Source organism: Ixodes scapularis, unplaced genomic scaffold, assembly GCF_016920785.2.
Source record: "Ixodes scapularis isolate PalLabHiFi unplaced genomic scaffold, ASM1692078v2 PGA_scaffold1__304_contigs__length_218370807, whole genome shotgun sequence".
Classification (NCBI taxonomy): Eukaryota; Metazoa; Arthropoda; class Arachnida; order Ixodida; family Ixodidae; genus Ixodes; species Ixodes scapularis.
This window is the reverse complement of record NW_024609846.1, coordinates 146,450,475-146,475,689: the sequence shown is the minus strand read 5'-3', so window position 1 is coordinate 146,475,689 and position 25,215 is coordinate 146,450,475. Positions and strand designations below refer to the sequence as shown.

At 45.4% G+C, this 25,215-nt stretch overlaps 1 protein-coding gene across 3 annotated transcripts in view; it reads right to left on the bottom strand.

Annotated features, from left to right (window-relative positions):
- LOC8053674 (solute carrier family 35 member G1) overlaps positions 1–25,215 on the bottom strand; it is a 125,127-nt gene that overhangs the window by 16,047 nt on the left and 83,865 nt on the right. The window lies entirely within an intron of this gene.

Here is a 25,215-nt window from a genome sequence, read left to right as displayed (position 1 = left end):
ACTTTTACATTATTTGCCGGTGTCAGACAATGTTCACTCAGCGGTGCAAGATACGCCGAATACAAACACCACCTTCTGCTGTGGTCCGCACCGTTCTATAACGGGTGATAACAGCAATGAAGTTGTAATGAAACGCTAAGCAGGGTGGCAAACATTAGAAAAGAGGAAAAACAAACAAACAGGAGGTCCTGCAACTTGTACTGAGGAGTGGTCTTTGGAAGAGCCGCTTTATCTCTGCAGTATCATTGCTTTCATCGTTAGGCATTGATAATATTAGTTCGGGCCACTGTTCGCGTGTTGTATCCAACAGTTCAGCGCACCGCACAGTCATGGCCAATGCAGGCTGAAACGATCGTGCGGCAACCGAACGATGCCGGTGGCGCTGCCCCGACGCCAGGAGTTAAACTATCAACGAGTAATAGCATGTGGACGAGAGTGTGCAGTGGCCACTGGTATCTGACGCAACCTGTTCGATTTCCGCGTTGTTGCAGCGCTTCAATCTGCAGCTGGCCACTTTTTGCTGCCGCCTACTATGGCTCGACGCTGCCTTCATTATCTGGGTGCGTGGTCCAGGCCACGGTGGAGCAAGTAGAGATTTCTGAAGGGTGTCGGGCCTTGCCACGGAACAAGTGTGACAAAGGTTCGCTCGCATTTCTGACAAACTTCGTGAGATGCGCAGCATTACTAAGGACTCGAGGAACTGTCCTTATTCGCGCACAGATTTTCAAGGCCACGCGGCGCGCGACCCTGCAGGGAAATGAGCGAAGCCCAGATGGAACTCCAACCCCATTTCTTGTCTTGTTCAGAAACCTAGCTAAGCGGTTTTTACAAATGTATGAACGAGCAAAATTGATTATAACAGCCAACGCGGATGGTAGCAGTACCTCCAAAGACATAGCGAGGAACTCGCAAGCGTGATCCGGATGAGTAATACCCCATTCGCAGGGTTAGCATAAAAGCACCTTTAAAGGGGCACGTAAACAAAAATGTTGCACTCATTTCTTTGTTTAGATGTTGTATACGTGTTTCCGCCAGCCCAGAAAAAACTAGTCAAGGCTTCGAGGCTACCGGAAGAAAAGTCAAGAAAGCTAATTTTAGAACGAATTAACATATTTCAAGATTGCGCCTGGGGCGCTTTGTGAAGCTCTCTTGGATTGCAATCATGCCACGGGCCTCAAAATGCTCTGTTTTGTTATACTTAAAATCAAATCAAATCTGTTTATTTTCTGCCACAATAATACATTCGTGACGAGGGCGCTGGAAAAAAAAGCTGCACGTTTGCAGCTTGACGAGTCCCAGCGCCCTAATACAAGGCAGCAGCGGAGCTGACATGAATATAAAAAAAAAAAAAAACGCACAGTATATAACAATCACAAAAAAAAAATCTTCTCAAGTACACAGATTTAGAGCTATCTGAAACGTAAATAGTGATTTTATATTACAAAATGTTTTGTATTGTACGATTATTTACAGAGTATGTATCAATTCCGTGAGAAAAAAGAAAGTTTAACAATAGCGGTAGTTGGTACCGGTTTCTCTGAGTGCTGAAATTTGTTCTAAATACAGGAAGACGCCAGGGGGGCCTATGACGCGATAGGTGAATGAACTCATTTTTTTTTTCTAATTTAGCAAGGTCTAAGATTATGCTAATATTTTTTCTTACACATTGTTGGTAATTTGAAATCAACCCAGAGGAATACATACTATATATATCAATTATTTTATGTTTTTCAAAAAGAGGAAGAGAGTGATAATCACGAGGTACATTTTAAATTATTCTAAGAGCCCTTTTCTGTAAAAGACGCAATTTGTCTAAATTGCTCTTAGTAGTTGTTCCCCAGACTAAATGGGAATAGCAGGTTACAGAATGAAAAAGGGAATTGTAAATTAACCTTTTGATGTTTACGGGAAGTATATGCCTGCATTTATTCATAATTCCAACAATTTTAGAAAGTTTCTTATGAATGTATGTTACGTGATTATTCCATGACATATGACTAGAAAATACAACACCGAGAGTCTTAACGGTATCAACACATTCTATTGTGCATGACCCAAAATACAAATCACGTGATATTCGAACATACGATCCCGGGCATTGAAATAGGACATCCTTAGTTTTAGCGGTATTAAGAATGAGAGAGTTAATATTTATCCAATTTTTAAATTTAAGTAGGACAACGTTTGCTATAGAGGTAAGTAGGTCTTCTTTGAAACGAAAAAAAAAAAGAATATGCTAGTATCGTCGGCGTACATAATAAATTTAGCGGTATTTTCGATGTTTACTATATCATTCACGTATACGAGAAACAATAGAGGCCCTAGAATACTACCCTGAGGAACCCCGGAGTAAATTTGTTCAGTAGTAAATGCATAATTTCTAATTCGAACGTATTGGGATCGATATTGTAAATAAGATGTTATGAGCGATAATGGGAGACCTCAGATGCCATAACGCTTAAGTTTATTTAGAAGAATTTGGTGATTTATCATATCGAAAGCTTTGCTTAAGTCTATAAATATACCCAACGTTAGAAGTTTTTTTTCAAAATTTTCTAATATTATTTCCTTCTGCACCAATAACGCAGTTTCCGTAGATTTGTGTTTCCTGAAGCCGAACTAAGAATCAGTCAGTAGTGAGTATTTTACAAAAAAAAAAGTAGTAGTCGAGAGTGCACAATTTTTTCAATCGGTTTCGAAAAGACAGGAAGGATAGATATGCGTCGATAATTACCTATGTCATTGCGATCACCACCTTTATACGCTACGGATACTTTCGCAATTTGCATCCTTCTAGGAAATTTACCAGAAGACGATATAAGATTGTACAGATGAGTTGTACATGGTAATAGCAAGTCAACTACAAATTTCACCAGCACAATTTGAAGATCCTCACAGTCATGGCTGCGACTGTTTTTTATATTCATGAAAGTAGATATTACTTCTTTAGTATCACACGGGTTTAAAAACATGGTTTCGTTTATTCTGGGGATATTATTTGCTGCAGAACTGTTATAACCACTTTTCCCTACGCTCACAAAATAATCATTGAATATATTCGTCAGTTGTACACCAGAAATAGTTCTATTGCCTATACTTATACTAGTGGCTGCTCTATCTTGAGTTGGATTCCGTATTAAAGAGTGCAAATGTTTCCATACGACTTCGGGTTGCTTTAAACATGATATATCAAATAGATCGGTATAATAACGGTGTTTTGCTCGTTTCAATTCTGCATTGACAAAGTTCGACATCAGGCGTAGCAAACGCGGCGTAGTGCAGTGTACACAGATGTTGATTTGTTTGTTTTCTTATTTGCAGAAAGTACAGAGTACAGGATACTGGTCCCAGATATCGAGTTCCTGCTCGCCGGCCAATGAAAAGCCCTCGTTCTGCGCTACCTTCGATCGCTGTGCTCAACGTCGCGTACACGATTGGCTCTCACTTTCCCCCCTATTCTCTTCTTAGAACGCTTACACACACACACACACACGCTCAAAGTCGGAGTATAGCAGACCCTTAGCAGCGCCAGTCCGCGGCAGTATGGCTTGCTCCTGAAGTTACTTAGTCCTGTCTGTCTATGCTGGAAAAAGCGGTGAAGAAACTGCATCGTGACGTCGCAGGTGGGAGGAGCCTAATCTCCATCGCCAACAAACTACATCGGAAAATTATAATGCAATTAAATGCAAAGGGGCAAGCGAGCTGGACAATAATGATGAAAATAAACCCTGGAGAAGGGGAACAAGAGGGACAAGGGACAAACATGAATCTCCAAACACAGCTAGGTGACTGGTGAGCGACCGAAAAAATCCGCCTGGTCCGGGTATCGAACCCGGGACCTCTCCATTACAAGTGGAGCGCTCTACCAACTGAGCTAACCAGGGGTTAGACGTCAGTAGAGCAAACGGGTTTTATCAGCTGCCACCAGTCTAACACCAACAAGGGTGAAGCTTGCAATTTAATGTTGTAATTATAATGCAATTAAATGCAAAGGGGCAAGCGAGCTGGACAATAATGATGAAAATAAACCCTGGAGAAGGGGAACAAGAGGGACAAGGGACAAACATGAATCTCCAAACACAGCTAGGTGACTAGTGAGTGACCGAAAAAATCCGCCTGATCCGGGTATCGAACCCGGGACCTCTCCATTACAAGTGGAGCGCTCTACCAACTGAGCTAACCAGGGGTTAGACGTCAGTAGAGCAAACGGGTTTTATCAGCTGCCACCAGTCTAACACCAACAAGGGTGAAGCTTGCAATTTAATGTTGTAATTATAATGCAATTAAATGCAAAGGGGCAAGCGAGCTGGACAATAATGATGAAAATAAACCCTGGAGAAGGGGAACAAGAGGGACAAGGGACAAACATGAATCTCCAAACACAGCTTGTCCCTTGTCCCTCTTGTTCCCCTTCTCCAGGGTTTATTTTCATCATTATTGTCCAGCTCGCTTGCCCCTTTGCATTTAAATGCATTATAATTACAACATTAAATTGCAAGCTTCACCCTTGTTGGTGTTAGACTGGTGGCAGCTGATAAAACCCGTTTGCTCTACTGACGTCTAACCCCTGGTTAGCTCAGTTGGTAGAGCGCTCCACTTGTAATGGAGAGGTCCCGGGTTCGATACCCGGACCAGGCGGATTTTTTCGGTCGCTCACCAGTCACCTAGCAGTGTTTGGAGATTCATGTTTGTCCCTTGTCCCTCTTGTTCCCCTTCTCCAGGGTTTATTTTCATCATTATTGTCCAGCTCGCTTGCCCCTTTGCATTTAATTGCATTATAATTACAACATTAAATTGCAAGCTTCACCCTTGTTGGTGTTAGACTGGTGGCAGCTGATAAAACCCGTTTGCTCTACTGACGTCTAACCCCTGGTTAGCTCAGTTGGTAGAGCGCTCCACTTGTAATGGAGAGGTCCCGGGTTCGATACCCGGACCAGGCGGATTTTTTCGGTCGCTCACCAGTCACCTAGCTGTGTTTGGAGATTCATGTTTGTCCCTTGTCCCTCTTGTTCCCCTTCTCCAGGGTTTATTTTCATCATTATTGTCCAGCTCGCTTGCCCCTTTGCATTTAATTGCATTATAATTACAACATTAAATTGCAAGCTTCACCCTTGTTGGTGTTAGACTGGTGGCAGCTGATAAAACCCGTTTGCTCTACTGACGTCTAACCCCTGGTTAGCTCAGTTGGTAGAGCGCTCCACTTGTAATGGAGAGGTCCCGGGTTCGATACCCGGACCAGGCGGATTTTTTCGGTCGCTCACCAGTCACCTAGCTGTGTTTGGAGATTCATGTTTGTCCCTTGTCCCTCTTGTTCCCCTTCTCCAGGGTTTATTTTCATCATTATTGTCCAGCTCGCTTGCCCCTTTGCATTTAATTGCATTATAATTACAACATTAAATTGCAAGCTTCACCCTTGTTGGTGTTAGACTGGTGGCAGCTGATAAAACCCGTTTGCTCTACTGACGTCTAACCCCTGGTTAGCTCAGTTGGTAGAGCGCTCCACTTGTAATGGAGAGGTCCCGGGTTCGATACCCGGACCAGGCGGATTTTTTCGGTCGCTCACCAGTCACCTAGCTGTGTTTGGAGATTCATGTTTGTCCCTTGTCCCTCTTGTTCCCCTTCTCCAGGGTTTATTTTCATCATTATTGTCCAGCTCGCTTGCCCCTTTGCATTTAATTGCATTATAATTACAACATTAAATTGCAAGCTTCACCCTTGTTGGTGTTAGACTGGTGGCAGCTGATAAAACCCGTTTGCTCTACTGACGTCTAACCCCTGGTTAGCTCAGTTGGTAGAGCGCTCCACTTGTAATGGAGAGGTCCCGGGTTCGATACCCGGACCAGGCGGATTTTTTCGGTCGCTCACCAGTCACCTAGCTGTGTTTGGAGATTCATGTTTGTCCCTTGTCCCTCTTGTTCCACTTCTCCAGGGTTTATTTTCATCATTATTGTCCAGCTCGCTTGCCCCTTTGCATTTAATTGCATTATAATTACAACATTAAATTGCAAGCTTCACCCTTGCTGGTGTTAGACTGGTGGCAGCTGATAAAACCCGTTTGCTCTACTGACGTCTAACCCCTGGTTAGCTCAGTTGGTAGAGCGCTCCACTTGTAATGGAGAGGTCCCGGGTTCGATACCCGGACCAGGCGGATTTTTTCGGTCGCTCACCAGTCACCTAGCTGTGTTTGGAGATTCATGTTTGTCCCTTGTCCCTCTTGTTCCCCTTCTCCAGGGTTTATTTTCATTCATCTTTACATCGGAAAAGAACTGCACCGTGACGGTGTCAGGTGACGTCGCCGAACAGTGGCAATTGAGTTGAAAGTTGAAACTACATCGTTTTTTTTTTTTCTCCCTAAAGGAAATTTCGGAGAATCGCAAAACTCGGCAGTGAAGGGCTCTAGAAAGCAATACTCTTAAGTATGCGAAACGTATAGCGCAGAGCAAATTATTTAAACTATTTTTTGTCGAAATTTGTCGCATGAAATATTTAGTTTACTTAAGTTGCACAAAACTATTAGCATTAGCTGCAGCCCTTTACGTTGCGTAGGCAGGCGGTCATGGCCGACAGCACGAAGAAGCGGAAGTAAAGTCCTCGTGTGTCGGTCCACCAGATTAGCCTTCCGATCGACGTTTTGACAGAAAACCAAGTTTAAGTGACGGTCGCCACTGACAATCCTTTGACCAAGCCTGAGCGGGACGAGTTGTGGAGCAGAATTGTGGACGAGCTGAGCGCCCAAGGACCGTCCATCAAAACGCGAGCAGAATGGAAGGGCCACTGGAATACTCGTGTGTGGCCCAAGCACGGGATGTGAATATAGCGCGTGCTGCTCGGCCGTGTATCACTACTGCGTGGTGCACGTTAAAAACCCCAGGCTAGCAGTCGTACACTCTAAGAAAAAATGGAGGAAAAAAGTAGCAACGGCGCGTCTTGCTCCTACTTCCTCGCTTCTACCGACGCGCCCCCAAGCGGACACGAGAAAAGGGGAGGAACGAAACGTTTTTCTCCTTCTCCAGGCAGACGGGAGAAAGCTTTCGCCCTCCCGACTCATCGTCTTTCGGTTTCGTTTTTCGAGCACGTCGTGCACGTTGTTTAATAAATAGCTGTTGAGTTGATTGAGCTTCAACGGCAGCGAAGGCCGCCTGTAATTCCGTCTTCTAGACTAAACGTGCAGAACATTTCGGTTGCATTGACGTTTTTATCACTAATTTTATCAAACGAGCAAACGAAGCCGCTAGAAACAGCGAAGTTCCGGAGCAGTGCCAGCAGCGCCACGTACACTGGGCGATGGCCGTCTCCGGATTGCGGTACTCGCGCGGTACGGAACTGCAGCACTGCAGTCACTACAGTAGCGAAACCACGCGGAACTGTGTCGACGTTTTCGACGTTATGGAAACCGCAGGAACTGCGTCCAAGACCGGCAGGTTTTGCTGCCGGCTGCCTGGGTGCCTTCCCCCCTGAGTTCGGTTCTGTTTTCTGATGCCGAGTGCAACCGGCGTTCGGCGTGGTTCTGTGTTTGTGCGTGTCAGCAACATAGCTGCAACATCGTGATGGCAGTGTTGTGGGTTGTGAACAGAAGACTGGAATTATCGCCGATGTGACCGTGTGTTCGCGTATAAGTGGTGTAACAAGACGATGAGATCGTAAACTGTTGGGCATTGATGCCGCTGGTCGGGCCGTGATCGGAGGGGGCGGGGTGTCGCAGGTTGACATTCCGCTTTACATTAAAAAGTTTAATACCACTTCAGGGATTACGTGCAATCGATTAACGTGCCTATAGTCATGTTGGAACGCTACTCTAAACAGTAGAAGCTCCTATCGGACAGTGGTCAATGTGACTGTCGGAATTGTCTCGTCCCCGAGAGCGATTGCGCTCTGGGGCAAGGACTGAACAGTACGAAATCGTGACGGAAAGTGCGTATATTTACAGTATGGAATTTCGGCATTAAAAAACAATAGTAGGTAAAATTGAAAAAAAAAAAAAGCTACCTTTTATTTTGCTGTTTAAATATACTACGGTTCCTGGAGAAACTGCCCTCCGTGGCGCGCTGGGATGAGCGCTAGAAGTTTTCGGACTCGCCACGGCGTAGCTCCGTACACTTAAAGGGGCGGTGCAATGATTTTAACACTGAACGAATGTGCAGCTTGTATTTTTTTATATTGTTTACTTCGGCATAAGTAAGAGAAAAAGTGCCACCATACCCCAAAATACCTCTATTTCGCTGCGTAATCGCAAAATAAAAAACGCTTTTTTTCCCAACCTGCGGCCAAATGGTGGCCGCCACTGATCTCAATGATCAGTGGTGAGATCAGTGGTGGCCGCAAATGGAACATGTGGTGTGACGTCATTCGGAGTGGTTTTTGTAAGTGAAAGTGTTAGGCAATTGTAAGCTTGATTTAAGGTTAAGTCTAAAAAATCTTGTTGTTTAGGCATGCAGAAACGCTTCAAAAGCCTAATATTGCCGCTAAAAGGGTATGAACTATTTGTGGCGCCATCTCCCGTAAGTCAACAAAACCTGCCGTCGCCGTCATCCGTCGACGCCCGAGGCACCCGAGGCACCTACGGCGGCAACACAAGCAACCCGGACGTTTTGTCTTTCCCTCGCTCGACGGAGTGCGTTGGTCGTGGTCCGTAGTATCGTGGTATCGTTATTGTTCCTGGTGTCTCGACCTCGACTTCGACTTCGACTGCCCGCCACGTCGACTGCCCGCCGCACAAGTCCAACTGACTTACTATACGCAAGCATCTTGCGCTCGACGTCGCTCAGGCCGTCCGCCCATGCCGCCATGTTGGTCGGGAATCGGCGGGAGAGCGGGAGAGCGGCGAGCCTGGCGAGCCGGCGAGCGCTGGGGAAACGGAAGCCAGAAGAACCCAACCGGAAACCAACGCCACTCCGAATGACGTCACAGGCGAAGCTGGTGCCGCTTCAATGTTGAGTTGAGGGGTGCCAGAGGTACCAATTTCTTTTATTTTTTTAGGGAAAACTAGGGAAAGCAGGAAATAATAGTTTTCGGTCCTTCGTTTTATATGTGGCCGGGATCAATTCCCGCAATTAATTAGCCAAAGTCCGCAAATTGTTGCACCGCCCCTTTAACACCTGCCGCAAGTCGCGGCTTTGACTGCATTCAAGTTGATCGAAAAGCGATTTTTTAACCTGTGAAGCATCACTTCCAGCTGAATGAATATCCGCTCTACAGAGGTTAATTCAAGACGGCAATTGCAGCTTTGCGCGAACAGCACAAATAGAAAAACCAATAGGAATACAGGCTACGACGTGCCGTGTGGGGAAACAAACTCATGGCTTCGAATCGTATTGGAGCGGCTTGATTTATTAGTTTTCAAATAATTACGGCACGATCGAGCGTTTACTTTTTAACAAGAGATTCATCCCCTGAGCCATTCGGAATACTCTCAGAGGAATGACATTGCTGGGAAAAGATCAACATGCTGGGTATATTTTTTATTGCTTAGGGAGTCACCGAAAAGTTCCGTACGCTCAAAACGACCACCATAAAAGACTGAAACGCAGAGCTTTTTCGGGTTAGTGTGGTGTTCCGATGTATTGATATTTGTGTGCGCTGTGTATGTGCTCAAAGTATGTTCACCTGATGCTTGTAATACTGTGTTGTAATAAGCGTAATGTGTGTATAGTAGAGGATCCCCAAGCGCAGTAGTGGCCTAAGAGAACCAACTTATTTTTTGTAAAACATGAATTGGGCGGTACCTAGCGCCATCTAGCCTAGCTACTTGCAATTACTCTGCTTGACCCCGCCATCTGGTGGCTAGCTATTTAACCTCCTTTCACGCTACGCGATGAACAGCGGCTTCGAGTTTGTTCTTTCGAGAGCGGCTTTTGGTTTCGCGGATTGAGTTTGCCCTTCTCCGTGATGTGCGGTTGACGAAGGAATTTTGACTCGAAGAACACCAAAGGTAAGACGCAAAGTGCGCGAAGTAACTGGGTATCGGTTGTCTCCGTTTAACATCGCACTGCTGTCGACGAGAAGACTGAGTAACTGCTTTCGAAACGCAAGTTTCTGTACCTGCGGGGGGAATCTGGCTTCGGAAATAAACACAGTTTGCGGAAAGCTCGTGTTACGCTTTCATTTGCTGCTGCTCTCGTCCCGTACAAGAGACGCAGCGTCCTCGCCAAGCCTTATTGGGCTCAATTTTCTCGATTCGGGGCCGCCATATTGAGATGCAAGCGACGGAGGAACTTTGCTCCCCTGCTTCAGGGACGAAAGTTTCTCCCTTTCTAAAGGAACATAGGTTACAAGACCGTTCCTCCCCTAAGGGAGGACTATCCATACCCTTTTTTCTAAGAGTGTACTGCACTGGTTGAATTGCTTATCTACAGTGGGTAACAATGTCGCCATGTTCAGGCAGACTAACCTCCTGCTATATAAACAACTAACGGCAAATTGGACTTTTGACTTTGTTTGACTGAGTTAGTCAACTTCTCTCATGCTGCACGAGAAAGAAAAAAATTTCCTTTGGGGGTTAAATTTTCGGTGAAATAAGCTATCCTGAGCCAATAAGATTATTATTATTATTATATTTCCCTCAAGTGGGGTTCGTAGTAGAAGAGGAAGAAAAAGAAAATCGGTTGTTTCTCCCACGGTGTGTATGGTCTTTTCTTATGTGTATGTTTATTCTAGTTCAGCTGGCCTTACCTGAAGTAGTTGCTTTAAAATAATATATATATATATATATATATATATATATATATATATATATATATATATATATATATATATATATATATATGTATATATATATATCTCTACCTGAAGTATGAACGAACTAGCTCAACTTAAGCCCGTTACCGTTGCTTGGCTTTTCGCTCAGCCAAATTGCTTATATGCGGTGCACTTAAACGAAAACACAATCTTGTTGAATCGTGTAACAGTATTTAGAATATTTATCGATCATGCCGCTGAACTTGCATCGCTCGAAGAACTTCCTTTTTGTGAGCGCCTTCTCTGCTTGAGTTTGCTGGAAGCACAGCCACTTCGATCCGAGGCAATCGGTGATAGCGTTGGTGATATCAATAGGTACGCGACTCACAAAGCCCTGGTGAACACCAATGTTTTCGTTGCTCCCGACGGTTCCCTGGAAGTCGCCTGCGGCGTAGAAGCGTAGAGCTGCGAGGACTTGTTCTTCGACCGTCAGCACAAGGGGCCCTTCGCGACGCCGCTGGAGCTTTCCGCGAAGCTGGTCGCACAGCCAGCGAGTCACATCTTTTGGTCAGCCGGTATTCGCCCACAAACCTCGCATCGCCCGTCTCGAAAGCATCCCGGTGATCTCTAAAAACTCGATCCGCTGGTGAACCCAAAAGTAGAAATGCATATGTTAGGGTCGCCATCTTTTGCGATGCAAAACAATCTACGGCTTCGCAAAGACCACTCAGTTAACTGCATCGTCAAAGTGCATCGTGACGACATTTTGACGTCACCGCCAACTGCATCATTTTACGAGCATAGTTCGAACTGTCTGTCTATGCTGGAAAAAGCGGTGGAGAAACTGCATCGTGACGTTGCCGGTGGGAGGAGCCTGATCTCCATCGCCAACAAACTACATCGAAAGAGAACTGCACCGTGACGTGTCCGGTGACGTAGCCGAACAGTGTCGATTGAGTTGAAACTACATCTTTTCTTTTTTTCCGACAGGGAATTTCGGAGAGTCGCCGAGTGGGCTCGCGCACACCAGCTCGGAGCACGGGGAGCGAAAGCTCGCGCTGCAGAACCCCGGAATCCTGGGTTCAATCCCCGCCCCTGCCCGTTTCGATCTGGATGAGCATCGTACCGGCGTGCGGTCGTGTATCACCACTGCGTGATGCACGTTAAAGACCCCGGGCTAGCAGTCCTACTGCACTGGCTAAATTGCTTATCTACAGTGGGTAACAATGGTCGCCATGTTCAGGCAGACTAACGTCTTGCTGTAATTAACGACCAATTTTAGTTTCTGGCTATATTTGACTGCGTTAGTGCAACTTCTCTCGTGCTGCACGAGAAAAGAAAAATGTTCCTTCTGGGGTTAAATTTTCGGTAAAGTAGAAAGCAAAAAAAAAAAAAAAAAGAGAATATTTTCCTCAAGTTGGGTTTGTAGCAGAAGAGAAGGAAAAATAAAATCAGTTGTTAGTCCCACGGTGTGTATGATCTTTTCTTTATGTGTATGTTTATTCTAGTTTAGCTGACCTTACCTGAAGTAGTTGCTTTAAAATAAAGTATATCTCTCCCTCTCTCTCTACCTGAAGTATGAACGAACTAGCTCAACTTAAGCCTGTTACCGTTGCTTGCTTGGCTTTTCGCTCAGCCAAATCACTTACATTGGGTGCACTCAAATGAAAACACAATCTTGTTGAATCGTGTAAGAGTATTTAGAACATTTATCGATCATGCCGCTGAACTTCCATCGCTCGAAGAACTTCCTTTGTGTGAGCGCCTTCTGTGCTTGAGTTTGTTCGAAACACTGCCACTTCGATCCGAGGCAATCGATGATTACCTTGGTGCCATCACCAAGTACGCGACTCACAGAGCACTGGTGAACACCAATGTTTTCGTCGCTCCCGGGGGTTCCCTGGAAGCCGCCAGCGGCGTAAAAGCGTAGAGCTGCGACGACTTGTTGTTCGACCGTCAGCACACGGGCCCTTCACGACAACGCTGGATCTTTCCGCGAAGCTGGTCGCACAGCCAGCGAGTCACATCTTTGGTCAGCCGGTATTCGCCCACAAACCTCGCATCGCCCGTCTCGAAAGCATCGCGGTGATCTCTAAAAACTCGATCCGCTGGTGAACCCAAAAGTAGAGATGCATATGTTAGGGTCGCCATCTTTTACGATGCAGATTGATCTCTGGCTTCGTCTCGACCACTCAGTTAACTGCATCGTGAAAGTGCATCGTGACAACATTTTGACGTCACCGCCAACTGCATCATTTTACGAGCACAGCTCGAACTGCATAAGGAAAAACTACATTTCAACGTCATGTCACGTGACCCGAGAGAAAAGCCAATCAGTGCCCAATGCAGTTTTCTACATCATTTAGTTTGCGTTTTAGCATAGATAGACTGCATAGGAAAAAACTGCATTTCAACGTCATGTCACGTGACCGGTGCGAATAGCCAATCAGTGCCCGATGCAGTTTTCTACATCATTTAGTTTGCGTTCCAGCATTCGCAACGTGCATTCGAAACCATCAAGATTGCCGTTCTTTGCAGACGACAGGAAGGAGCTTGATCTGAGGACGCGGGGACCTCTGAAGGTCCAATAAACTTTATTTGTTACTTTTAAAAGTTTAAGAAAAATACACGACAACCTTTCTGGTGGCGAGTGGTGTTGCTTTTAAATAAAAATGTATTAGAGAAACACTTCCCGAAAACAACTGATAGTGTTTGCTTTCACGAAAAGTCAACAGTGCTTTGTTTTGAACTTGGTGCGTTAATTTTGTTTGTTTGTTATACATGGTTGATTGGTGACTGATCCGCTCCAAGAACGTTTTAAGGGCTCGTCAGATACTGCGTCTGCCTCCCATCTGGATTACACACCAAAAACAACAAAGCAAGTAAAAAATAAATAACGCTGAAGCATGTGCGAAGTATCTCGGTTACGACGGGGATCTCTTTAAATCTCTAAAAAGAAAAAAAATGAAATGCTAATTATTTCCGTTTAAGGTACTTTTGTTAACCTACTCTACAGGATAGAAAGATTACATAAACAATAAGAATGAGTTTTCGTTGTATATGTACAAATTAATAAATCTCACTCACAGAACAATAATAGCAAAACAAATCGATGCCGAAGTATTGTGGGCCTGGAGTGCACTGTTCACAAAACGTGCGTCACCAATTTATTCAGTGACGTATACTTACTGCCGCAGTTAACTGTATCGATTTCAAGGCGTCATGTTTTATTTGCATAACAATTTCTTTTGGTTAATTGAATACCCAACAGGTCTGCAGTATAATTAAATATCTCGTTCACAAACCGCTCCCACAGGTAAAAAGTCGATGAGTTTCTGTCGCTGGTTGAGCATAGATAGATGCAGCTATGAGAGCAACTTAGGAAATTGGAAACAGCGCGAAACAAATGAAGACAAGGAGAGGAGAGCACAGGACAAGCGATTTGTGATTTAGAGCAAGTCTAAATCACATGCGATTTGAAGAAATTAACAATTTACTTAGGTGCAGGACCCGTTCGTTGCACACTTTTCACATGGTAAATAAAAATATTATTTCACACTGGTCTACAGGACGCTCGTAAAGTGCTAGATGAGCACGACGCGCACACTTGCGCCCACATAAACCAGTGGTTTTGGTCAGTATTTCTTTTTTCCCCTCGTGCTATTTTTATCATTCTGATATGAATCATATCAATACATTGCTTGTCAAGCGATGAATTCTCGCACGCTCCTTTTATTCGAAAAGATATCGCTTGTCCTGTGAGCACTTCTTTTATTTTGCGGCTGTTATTTTCGCGCTGTTTTCCCAGTTGTCATCATTAACTAACTAACCCAGATCACTTCTTTTACCGTCGCTATTCTACCCAAAGACGGTATGAATCGGCAGTGACCTGCAACCAAAGACCTACTAATTGTAACATCCTTGTGCATTCAAAACCCTCTGCAGAGGTCACTACTTGCCTATGCGACCGACTAATTTCTAACATGCACTTTCTACTCCTGATACTTGTCAACAAGATAATAATAACAAAAAAAGAAGAGAAAAATGGTCATTACAGCGAAGACTAGACGCCGATTTGACGCCGACTTCTTCCCAAGCTAATCATGCAAATAACTATGACATTTTTAAGTACTGTAAGTCACGCTGGATATTCATACCTGGTGAACAGACTTAAGCATATATCAAAATTTGTTTTACTCCCCTAAAAAATAAAAACAAAGAAACCACAAAATTTGTCTTTACTTGAGCTGTGCAACAATTGCAGGGCTTTGCTTAAATAATTGTGGAAGTTGATGCCTGCCACTTCTGAAGTGAACTACAGAAAACAGATTTTGCCTGGATACCCTAGTTTTTATTAAAAATTAAAAAGATCGAGGTTTTTGCCGCCTCTCAACTCGTACGTCGTCTTCCGGGTCACGTGCGCAGTGACATCGATGGGGTAGGCGCGGGGTTCCGGAAATGTTCTCTCTTTAGAGCCATCAGTGAGCAGCCAAAAGTCATCCGCTCGCGACCGCGTGACTACGTGCTGGCGGGCGCGAACAATATGGTGAAAGGAGGAAAGTCTCATCCGGGTCCGGCCATACCCGTCCGGCCCTGTCCCCCTCCTCCTCCGGCTTCTGGCGGCTGTTCGCGGTAGCAGATAGAGCCGACAGTTTTGTTGTCTTTGGATAGATGGATGTTATTAACTCCGTATAATAAAAGTTTTGTCGATTATTCCAGGTTTTTGACGCATTTATATTGATGTTGGAACGACAAGATTTATAGAAAAGTTAACTTTTATCGAGCAGGTATTCGCACAACTTGCTATCTTTCTACAAGATTCCCCATTGACGTCATGCCGCGTGTTTCTCATGGCCGCCGCTCGCGGCTGCAGGTCGGGGAATATTCTAAGCTTTGCCTCGCTATTACGTGGCGGAATCGCAACATTTTGATGAAAGGAGGTGTGTTTTCTGTCATTTGTGACAAGGTGAACAATATCAAAAGCAGAAGATGCCAATTCTTTCAACGTGAAAATCGTTGCACAGCTCCTGAGATGCGGGTCAAAAACCAAACCTTTTTAGAAAATATTTCAATTTTTTTTTGGTTTCGCTTCTTCTATTATTTATGGACATCTTACCTTTAGGAGTTGAAACATTTAAACAAAATTCGCTAGAGAAATTAGGAAAAAAAAGTGTCTGACTAACTCGCGGTGGTACGTATCTTTGATTTGATTTGGGGACGACGACACTAAAAAACGTGGTGTTCACATTTGGAACAACTGGAGCAAGTACACGGTTTAATAATGCCGATGAAAGAGCAAGCGGAGAACGCCAGCGGGGCAACGTTTCGCAGCGCACTAAGCCTAACTACTGCAACGGTGACTGTTCCGGCACAATCGGCGATCCTTTCACCTCTGTGAGTGCTTTGGGAGAAAGTGAAAGCCGTTTAGAACTCCCTGTAACGCCGAATTGGAGCGCAGCTATGAGGAGGAGTGAAGGGTACTGAGGGGAGGGTAGACCCCTCCTCCTTCTCCTCCTCCTTCCCTCATTCTTTAATATGCTCCGGAGGGTCACGTGACCTCGGGAAGTTGGAGTCACGTGACTTCGGGGAGGGGGGTCACTAGTGATGCAAAACTATCGATAAATTGACTATCGATACTATCGATAGTTTTTCCAAAACTATCGATAGTGTCCCAGAACTATCGATAGTCGACTATCGATAGTATTATCGATAGTTTTTCGATAGTCGACTATCGATAGTTTTTCGATAGTCGACTATCGATAGTACTGTCGATAGTTTTTCGATAGTCGACTATCGATAGTTTTTCGATAGTTTTTCGATAGTTTTTCGATAGTCGACTATCGATAGTACTATCGATAGTTTTTCGATAGTCGACTATCGACGGTTTTTTACTATACTGGCGACTAACGATACTATCGCTAGTGCTATCGATAGTCTTGCACCACTATAGTCCGTTACAACTCAAGAAGGCAGGTCGAGGGTAAGATGGGCCGGGGAGGAGGAAGCAGACGGAACGCTAAAGAGAGAAGGAGGTTTCCCCCGTTTCCCCCTCTCTTCTCCAGCGGTTCGTCTGCTTCCTCCACCCCGGCCCGTCATGCCCTCGCCCTACCGTTCGCCTCCCCCTTCTTCTTTTTTCGCCCTAACCCCCATGTTCGTCATCACTGAAAGCTGAACCAAAGTTGGGATGGTAAGTGCCTGGGCTAGTTGGTGCCCCGTTTGAAAAAAAAATTAAAGCGATAAATAGACAAGAGGGAGCGACGCAAACTACTAGTGTCGCAAAACTATCCATAGTAAACTGTCGACAGTACTATTGATAGGTTTACGATAGTCGACTATCGATAGTTTTCCGATAGTCGATTAACGATAGTTTTCTGATAGTCGACTATCGATAGTTTTTCGATAGTCGACTATCAGTACTCGATAGTCGACTATCAGTACTATCGATAGTTTTCCGATAGTCAACTATCGATAGTACTATCGATAGTTTTCCGATAGTCGACTATCGATAGTACTATCGATAGTTTTTCGATAGTCGACTATCGATAGTTTTTCGATAGTCGACTATCGATAGTACTATCGATAGTTTTTTTCACTATCGATAGTCAGATTTCTGGCGACTATCGATACTATCGATAGTACTATCGATAGTTTTGCACCACTAGGGGTCACGCGACCTCGGGGAGGCGTGATCTAGGGGTCACGTGACCTTGGGGGTCACGTGACCTTGGGAGGGGTCACGTGACCTCGGGGGTTCACGTGACCTGGGGCGGCCTTGGGGGTCACGTGGGGGTCACGTGACCTTGAGGTGACCTTGGGAGGGGTCACGTGACCTCGGGGAGTCACGCGGCCTGGAGGGGCCACGTGACTTGGAGGGGTCACGTGACCCCTCCAGGTCACGTGACCTTGGGGTGACCTTGGAAGGGGTCACGTGACCTCGGGGGGTCACGTGACCTCGGGAAGGGAGCCACGTGACCTTGGAGAGGTCACGCGACCTGAGGGTCACGTGACCTTGGGGTCACGTGACCTTCAGGGGGTCACCTTGGGGGTCACGTGACCTTGAGGTGACCTTAGGAGGGGTCACGTGACCTTGGGGGTCCCGTGACCTTGAGATGACCTTGGTTACGCCGACGGCGACGCCGACGCCGCTCAAGCCAGAAACGGGCCCCTAAGAGCTGCGCTCTAAAACAAAAATCTGGTTCTTTGAGGTTGTCTACAAAATAAGTGACTATGGCTTTGCGAGTTCAGTGATGTGCGACAACAGCGCCCTGACGATACTTCAGATGGATGCGATCTCCCCCGCTTGTCAGGAGTGCGGCTGGGAAATGCAAGGAAGTTTCGTCGGTCCTCAGAGTACACGATAGAAGAGCGAGCGTCTCGTATGGGTTCTTTCTTTGGACGTTTATACGTCGAGACGTGCCTCGTCAGATGGAGGCGTGTAAGCGCGAGTCAAAGCCGCGACAATGAGAACTCGCACGCCGTCCATCAACTTGCAAGAGCCGTAAACATCCGCGCCTCAGCGCGATTATTAGCCTGCTAAGACCTTCACTAGCAAGAAATAATATGCCGCTGCCGCTAAAACTGCCAACCAAACCCTCGTGAAGACCGAAATGCTCACGCGGGAGGAGCAGCTAACGTAACGGTGTTCGGTGGTGTCACAAGAGGTGCCAAAACTTCGCTATCACGAAGTGAGGGACGGTTGTAGTGGCTAAATAATTGCTGGACACCCTATCATTGGTTCCCTCTCAATGTCGTGTAATAGCAGTTGATATTTGAAGAGTATACACCTTTCAAATGCATTTTTCTCGTTTTGCAACTTTGGGTCGTGTTTTCAGCTTGGGCACTCGGCTTTCAGTACTTAGAATGGCCCCTTCTTAATAAAAAATTATGTGTACTATTTTTGAAGGTTATGTAAAGTGTACGTATCGATTGGGAATAGTAATATCTTAATTATGTTGTTACCATTCTTAACTAACTTCTAAAGCTCTTAAAAAAGATCTTTGACGTCTGTACTGTTCTTTTCTAGATTACAAAATTGTACACAACTTCTGGCTAGTTACCGTATCTTCCGGGCTATATTCCGCGGACTATTCATGTTTAAAAGTTAAAATTTTAGGCACCACGGTCTGTCTACGCGTGCGGACTATACAGAAATTTAGTTTTTCAAGATCGTTCAATTATGACGAGACGTGACGAATCTTGTGGATGAAAGAGTTTGGTAATTATGATTTATGTATAATGTAAGCTCTTCTGCGAGCTAAGAAAGCTGACATTTGGCAAGGTGTGCCGTGTGAGAAAAGATATTCGTGTCGACTAAACACCATGTGCGGACTACGCACGGCCTGCGGACTATGCACCGAGGGCGGGCAATCTGAGCAAAAACTTTTATTTTTGGCCCCAAATTTGCCCGGGCAGACTATACACCTGGTGCGAACTATAGTCCGGCAAGTACGGTAGTTGCCCTCCACACTTCGTTAGGAGCAAAATTAGTTGTTGAACCGCATTCTCTAATATATATATATATATATATACACATATATTCGCGTGTGTAAATTTGTGTACAGAAACCCTCTTTCATGTAATTATTTCTTCCTGTGAATACAAAACTATGCAAGCTACATTGAAACGAATGATATCGTTTTAAAAAAAGCCGGCAAAGATTTGTAAGTAGACAAATATAATTTATTTTAGAACAAACATTACAAAAATAGATTCTCCGCGTCGTATTTTGCCTTAAAAGGGACCGACCATAGATCCAGCGTCCATTATATTGTGCGCTTGAACTGTGGGGACGGGTGATCAATAGTTTTAAATACTTGTGATGCAAAAGATGAGCAACAAAACAACGCGGATAGTACGTACTGTAGTACGTGGGAAACGATTTTGGTTTGGATTTTTATTTATATTTTGTCGGCATCTTCAGGGAAATAAACAAACATCATGTTTCAATGGCGTCCTGAAGCTTTAAATCGTCACTGCGAAGTTGCGCAAAAAGCCTACCAATTGGCGGCGCGAAATTTTTTAGAGGGTCGTCTCCACTAGAACGGTAATTAATACTCACAACTCAAACGGCGTGCATTTATGCTCCCTTCCTATGTTTCACGCTTTGGCCGCCGTGCCTCGCCAATTTTCGCTATGATCTTGGAAAAACGCTAGCTGCCCGCTTTTCTTCTTCTTGCTTTTTCTCTCGCTAAATGGCGTCGCCTTCTCTGGAGTCACAGATAACGTAAGTCGTCTTTGAAAAAAAAAAATATATATATATATAGCTCATGTTTTGAATTTTTTGAAAAAAAAAAAACACGAAAAAAGCAAACAAAAGACAGTAACTATTGTTTCTGAAGGTTGGTTTCGGGGCCGTTGCCAGGCCCCGAAACCAACCTTCGGGAAAAATCGGGAATATAACCTACCTACACTGTAAAATTAGATCTTCCTTGAAAGGTTCTTCGTTGCCCCAAGAACTCCCTCAGCCAGTGAAAACCGGTTTCGCCTCAAGCACTTTCGCGTCTAACACATTAAAAAAAACAGCATCAAAAAAAGAAAAAAAAAAAGGAGCTAGCCTGTGCTTCTGGCTTTGAGGCATGCATCTCTAGCGCGACATCTCTGCGCCTTTGCGTAAAATGTGTGCGAGGAAGCACATAACAAATCTCTCGGAGGGAGAAATTTCTTCTCCTGTCTTATCAACGAAGATAACGAGAAAATGAATTTGCACGTATGGTCTAGGTTAGATAAGCGCTTGCGACGTTGCTTGGCATAATCTCTCACATCCACCCTGTTCAAAAATCGCTGGTTCAGGAGGTTCAGGTATGATAATGCGGGTGCACTCGTGCTCAAACAAGTGCAGGCACTCCTTCAACCAAGAAAGCTAGACCACGTTGGCTTTATATTGAGCTTGGCTGAGCTCCCCCAACACGCCTATAGTGGCTTATTTTCTGTCCTCATGTTCCTTCAAAGAAACCTCTTGTCTACCTTTTCTAATGACGCATGATGTTTCGTCCTCAGAATCGTTGAACCTAGTTTTACGCCAGGTGCCGCCAGTGAATTTAAAATTGGTTCGTTGCAACAGAAATACAAGTTCAGGATCTAAGCTTACATCGCTAACCATCATATTTCCACGGTATTTAAATCACCCCCTATGTCATCGCCCTGTCAAGCGCTGGGAAAGTTTTCCTCAGGGGAAAATTGAAGCACCAGAGATACGCTGCTGACAGTAGGAGTCAAGCAATCCGGAAACGCGAAGTACCTAGTGTACGTATGTGGGAGCGGAGAATCTATCCTAGAGAAAGTCGCTGGATCCGTCTCCTCATTCATAAACCACCAAACACCCGCTGAAAAGATGGATGATTGGAAACGCCATCTATACTTGAGACCGATGGGATATATTATTCGGAATATTTGAAAAGTCACGTAAAGGCTGCTCGATTTGGTTAAAATATCAAATGTTTTAAAACAACATCTTTAATTTCTTTTTACTGCTGTATGGCGCCGTTTGTCGTGATTGTTCTAGAGAGTTGTAGTGGCAAGAGCGGCGGTCGCCCCGTGAAAAGTTTGCGCGTAGTCGACACCGTGGCGCTGCTGTGCAGAACTCTAGTAAAGCCCCTTGATAAAGGAGTTTATTTACAAGTACCGCCAACCATTGTTATGGAAACGTGCAAAGCCCACGAGTTCGTGCTCCACCTCCATTTGCTTCCAAGGACTGCTCATTCCAGTGCTGCGCCGCCATTGGCTTCCAAGGGCCGCTCGAGACAAGGCTCTCGTGCACTGGCGCACTTGACGCTACTTGCCAGACAAACATAAACATATCGAGAAGCTTTATAGCCCTAAGAACGCCCCCCCGCCCAGCCACGTCGTCGGCGCTGTTTGGCGTGTACTACTGTGGTTCGAATGGAGCTTTTCGCAATGCAGAGCAATTACTAATGTGAAGAATTGTAGTTCTGCCTTTGGGCGAATACCTCAAGAGTGTGCGTTATCCTTCACTTGAAATGTTCGCGCGTTTTTTAAGGAGATTCGATTATCATCGGCACTCTCCTTGCCCCCAATACCGATAGATCGTTCAGCAACGCTATCACTTGGGCTGCAGGCTTGATAGGTACGAAAGAGCCACGCGACACTGATATAACAAGGAAAAACAGACTATTAAATCTCAATACATCTCGCACTTTTCCAATGGTGAGCGGAACATTAAACTGATGTATTGTTCTTTTGTCATCATGTTGCGGATGCGGGGACCAGCGCGGTAGAAGTTGGAAGGCCGAGTACGTTTGGGAACGGCCAAGGTGCCACTGCAACTGTCTAACATACTCAAATTGTCTTTTGTGGAAGGCAGCCTACGAAGAAAAAAATACCTCGATTGTGAGTACATAAAAAATTAAGATGCAAAAAAAAAACAAAAAAAAAAAAACACGAACGTAAACAGCCGCTTGTTTCTCGTCCATGAAACAAACACTGTGCAACAATTAACCCTCCTTGGTCTGGTGTAAAGCTCACGACCTTTTCGTGGGAGATCACTGCATTCTCCTTGTTGTAACGACGTGATGTGGCGTAGATGACGCCAGAGTAGTGCGGTATGTAAATCCGCGACCAAAACTGTGTAGGTAGCTTTGGGTGCTCTACACGTGCAGTGTTGAGCACCTATGAAGCTCGACTTGTCGGGTTCATCAGGCGGAGAAGTCGACAGTTCATGGATTTCTCGGCGCGACTGGCGGGCTTTCTTCACGGGCTGGGTCACTACTATTGCTGTCCATTTCCCTGTTGGCCGTTCATGGGGCATCGCCTTTGAGTGGTACGCCCGGAAATCATGCAGCAAAGTGGGCACGGCGTCTTCCGCGAGCTTTGGCCTACTCCGTGGAACCCTGACCTCTTCGCCATTGCTGATGTGGACATAGTCCCGAAGCATAAGGCCCGGTTCAAAATATCTCTCGCAAACCGCTAATGTCTCGGCGAGGCGTTTATCTTCTCGTTTAAGATTTTGTTTCCACTATAGTCTGCGCGACTCCTCCTTTGGCGCACGAAACAGCGACTTACATCCCGGTGTGAAGCAGTGAGTTTCCGTCTTTTTCCTTGCACTCATGACCGAGACGGCAACGGAACGGTGAAGACTCCCCACCACTACACCACAAAGGAAAGTGATACGGTGCTACGTTTGGGAGAAGCGTACCGCCTCAGCTTTGCCTTATTCGCTCATTGCACATGTGCCATGAATTCTCCTCGGACCCGGAACTTCAGCGCCACGTTCTCTCCTCGCGGCCATCTACGTCAACCGTCTTCACGCGGCCAAGCAAGCGCCGCTCTCGCCACTACAGCTTCTAGAACACTGTAGTCGTGACAAAATTTACTACGGCGCAAACCGCAGAAGTTTCCAGACGAATAGTGAGTAGTTAATTTAAGGCCCGTGATCATACCTGGAGCAGCTTCAGGGATCGGCTTGTGTCGCACAGGAGCTTCCGCGCCCATTGTTGTCAGGCGCACTGTTCACGCGCATTGTTACTCTCCGCAGGTGCAGCTCACGTATTCGAGTTGCTGACGTCCAGGTGGACTTTCAACACTTGCCACCGTCAACAGAGCGAAAAAGGCGACTCGCAGGAAACGCCACGCAGGTGGCGTTGTGCATGAGGGCTTCCTCTGCCCAGCTGGCATAAAACCGAGCGCTCAGCACGGCTGCGACAGTTGTGCAATTCGATCTTTTCTTTTTTGGCGGGCTATTTTTTTTTTTGTCTTTATTTAGCCGAGTAGAGAGTAGCTTTGTGGCCTGTGGAACCGTTTCGTCTACGAATAGAAAGCCTGTGCGAGGTGTTATTATATTTTGTTTTGTTATGAGCGTTAACGGGAATAACGCAAAAAAAAAGGAAAGAAAAAAACAGTACTATAGGTTACGTGAGGTCAGCCATCCAACTGGCTGGCTAAAAATAGCAGGCCACTTTTAAATAAATATTTTGCTTTGAAAGCAGCGTGAATGTAACGAAACAAATACATTTGTTTCACAGCAGGTCACCACCCCTCAGGGGAAAGGAAGAATCTTAGAAAATTCTAACGTAGAAAAAACGAAACTGCGGGACTACTTTGGTCATACAGACGAAATGGGCATCTCTATGAACACGTTTTGTGGTTGTTGAATCTCGGTGAACTCGTTTATGTACCGACATATGATACTGCGGGCTCCCACGACAACGTCGTTGGTTGTCACTATGGTGACATGATTGCTTACGCCAGCCAATAGGCGTGAGGGGCCAATCACTGCTGAGGAGTTGTCACTCCGGAGTGGGAATGATTCTGCAATTATTGCGCACTTCCGCGACCCCGGAATGAAATGGAATGGAAGGGGGGGCGCCACCGCTGGGAGGAATAGAATGGGAAGGAATTTAGATGGCCTTTGTCCCGGAAGGGGGTGGCAATTGAATGAGCCCGGTTCTTATGCAAGCTCTGTCAATCTTCTTCTAGGGCCGACGGGTTGCTGGAAAAACTTTAGCGCATAGTCAAAGTGATTCTTGTAACAGGATCATTGCACCGAATGTGACTAACGGCTTGATTGTCTCACCAGCTCATGCTCCTTCGAGGACAAAAGTGGCGCGCCCCCAAGGATGCAACCAAAAGAGAAAATTTGTAGACGGACGACGTGTCGTTCCTGGCTCCGCGAGACGCGACAGAGCGGCTGTTGTACCTATGCGCGATTAGCATGCATGTTTTAATCCCGCAGACGTTCTTGTACTCCCGTGAAGAAAACAAAATAAAATTAGATTGGATATGGTAAGAAATCGCAAAACTCATACAGCAAACGTTAAAACTACATGTTCTAAAGCAGGTTCCATAATATGGAGTTACAGTCTCGTGCAACGCCTTCCCGTGGAGCTGGCTTCCGCAATATTTGAGAAGGTGAAAACACTGTGAAGCCGAATCACGTACGATGACGAAGTAAAGTGTGTCAGAGTCGAAGTTCACGCCAGGAAACGTTTCAAGGATTTCTGACAGCACAGTTGCTTCATTGCACACTTGTGCGATCAAACTGACCGTACCAGATATGTAAAACTTACACGATGTTATTATCCAGCTTCTTCGCTATTTTGTGTCTTACTGAAAACTGAAGAATCAGTAAGACTTTTTATCGATGCGATGATTACACATTTGGACATTAAAAGAGCGCAAAGGACGAGAGACCAGATGGAGAAAGACACAGACTTAGCGCTGTTTTAATTTTTGCAAATATGCCATACTAACTCGCCCAAGCTTCAACTTTAGCGATGATTGCAAGCAGGTACGAAACACACACCAATAAAAGGTATTCACTGGACGCCATATTTGAGGGCGATGTTTAGAGCGCATGCTGAGAACGAGCTCACATTAATAGCCTGCTAAGACCAGCAACCTTGGTGGTGCTAAATGCGCGATCCAAAAGGACTGCGGAAGCTCGCAGTCAGCACGCGCTCAGCAGCAGCGCACACGGATATGGCCGCCAGTGAATACTCCCTATATTGGGAGCCTGAAAAACCAAGTTTGGCGTCTCGAACCGCTTATGTTACACTCAAAGTAATTGCTCCTTCATTACCAATGCAG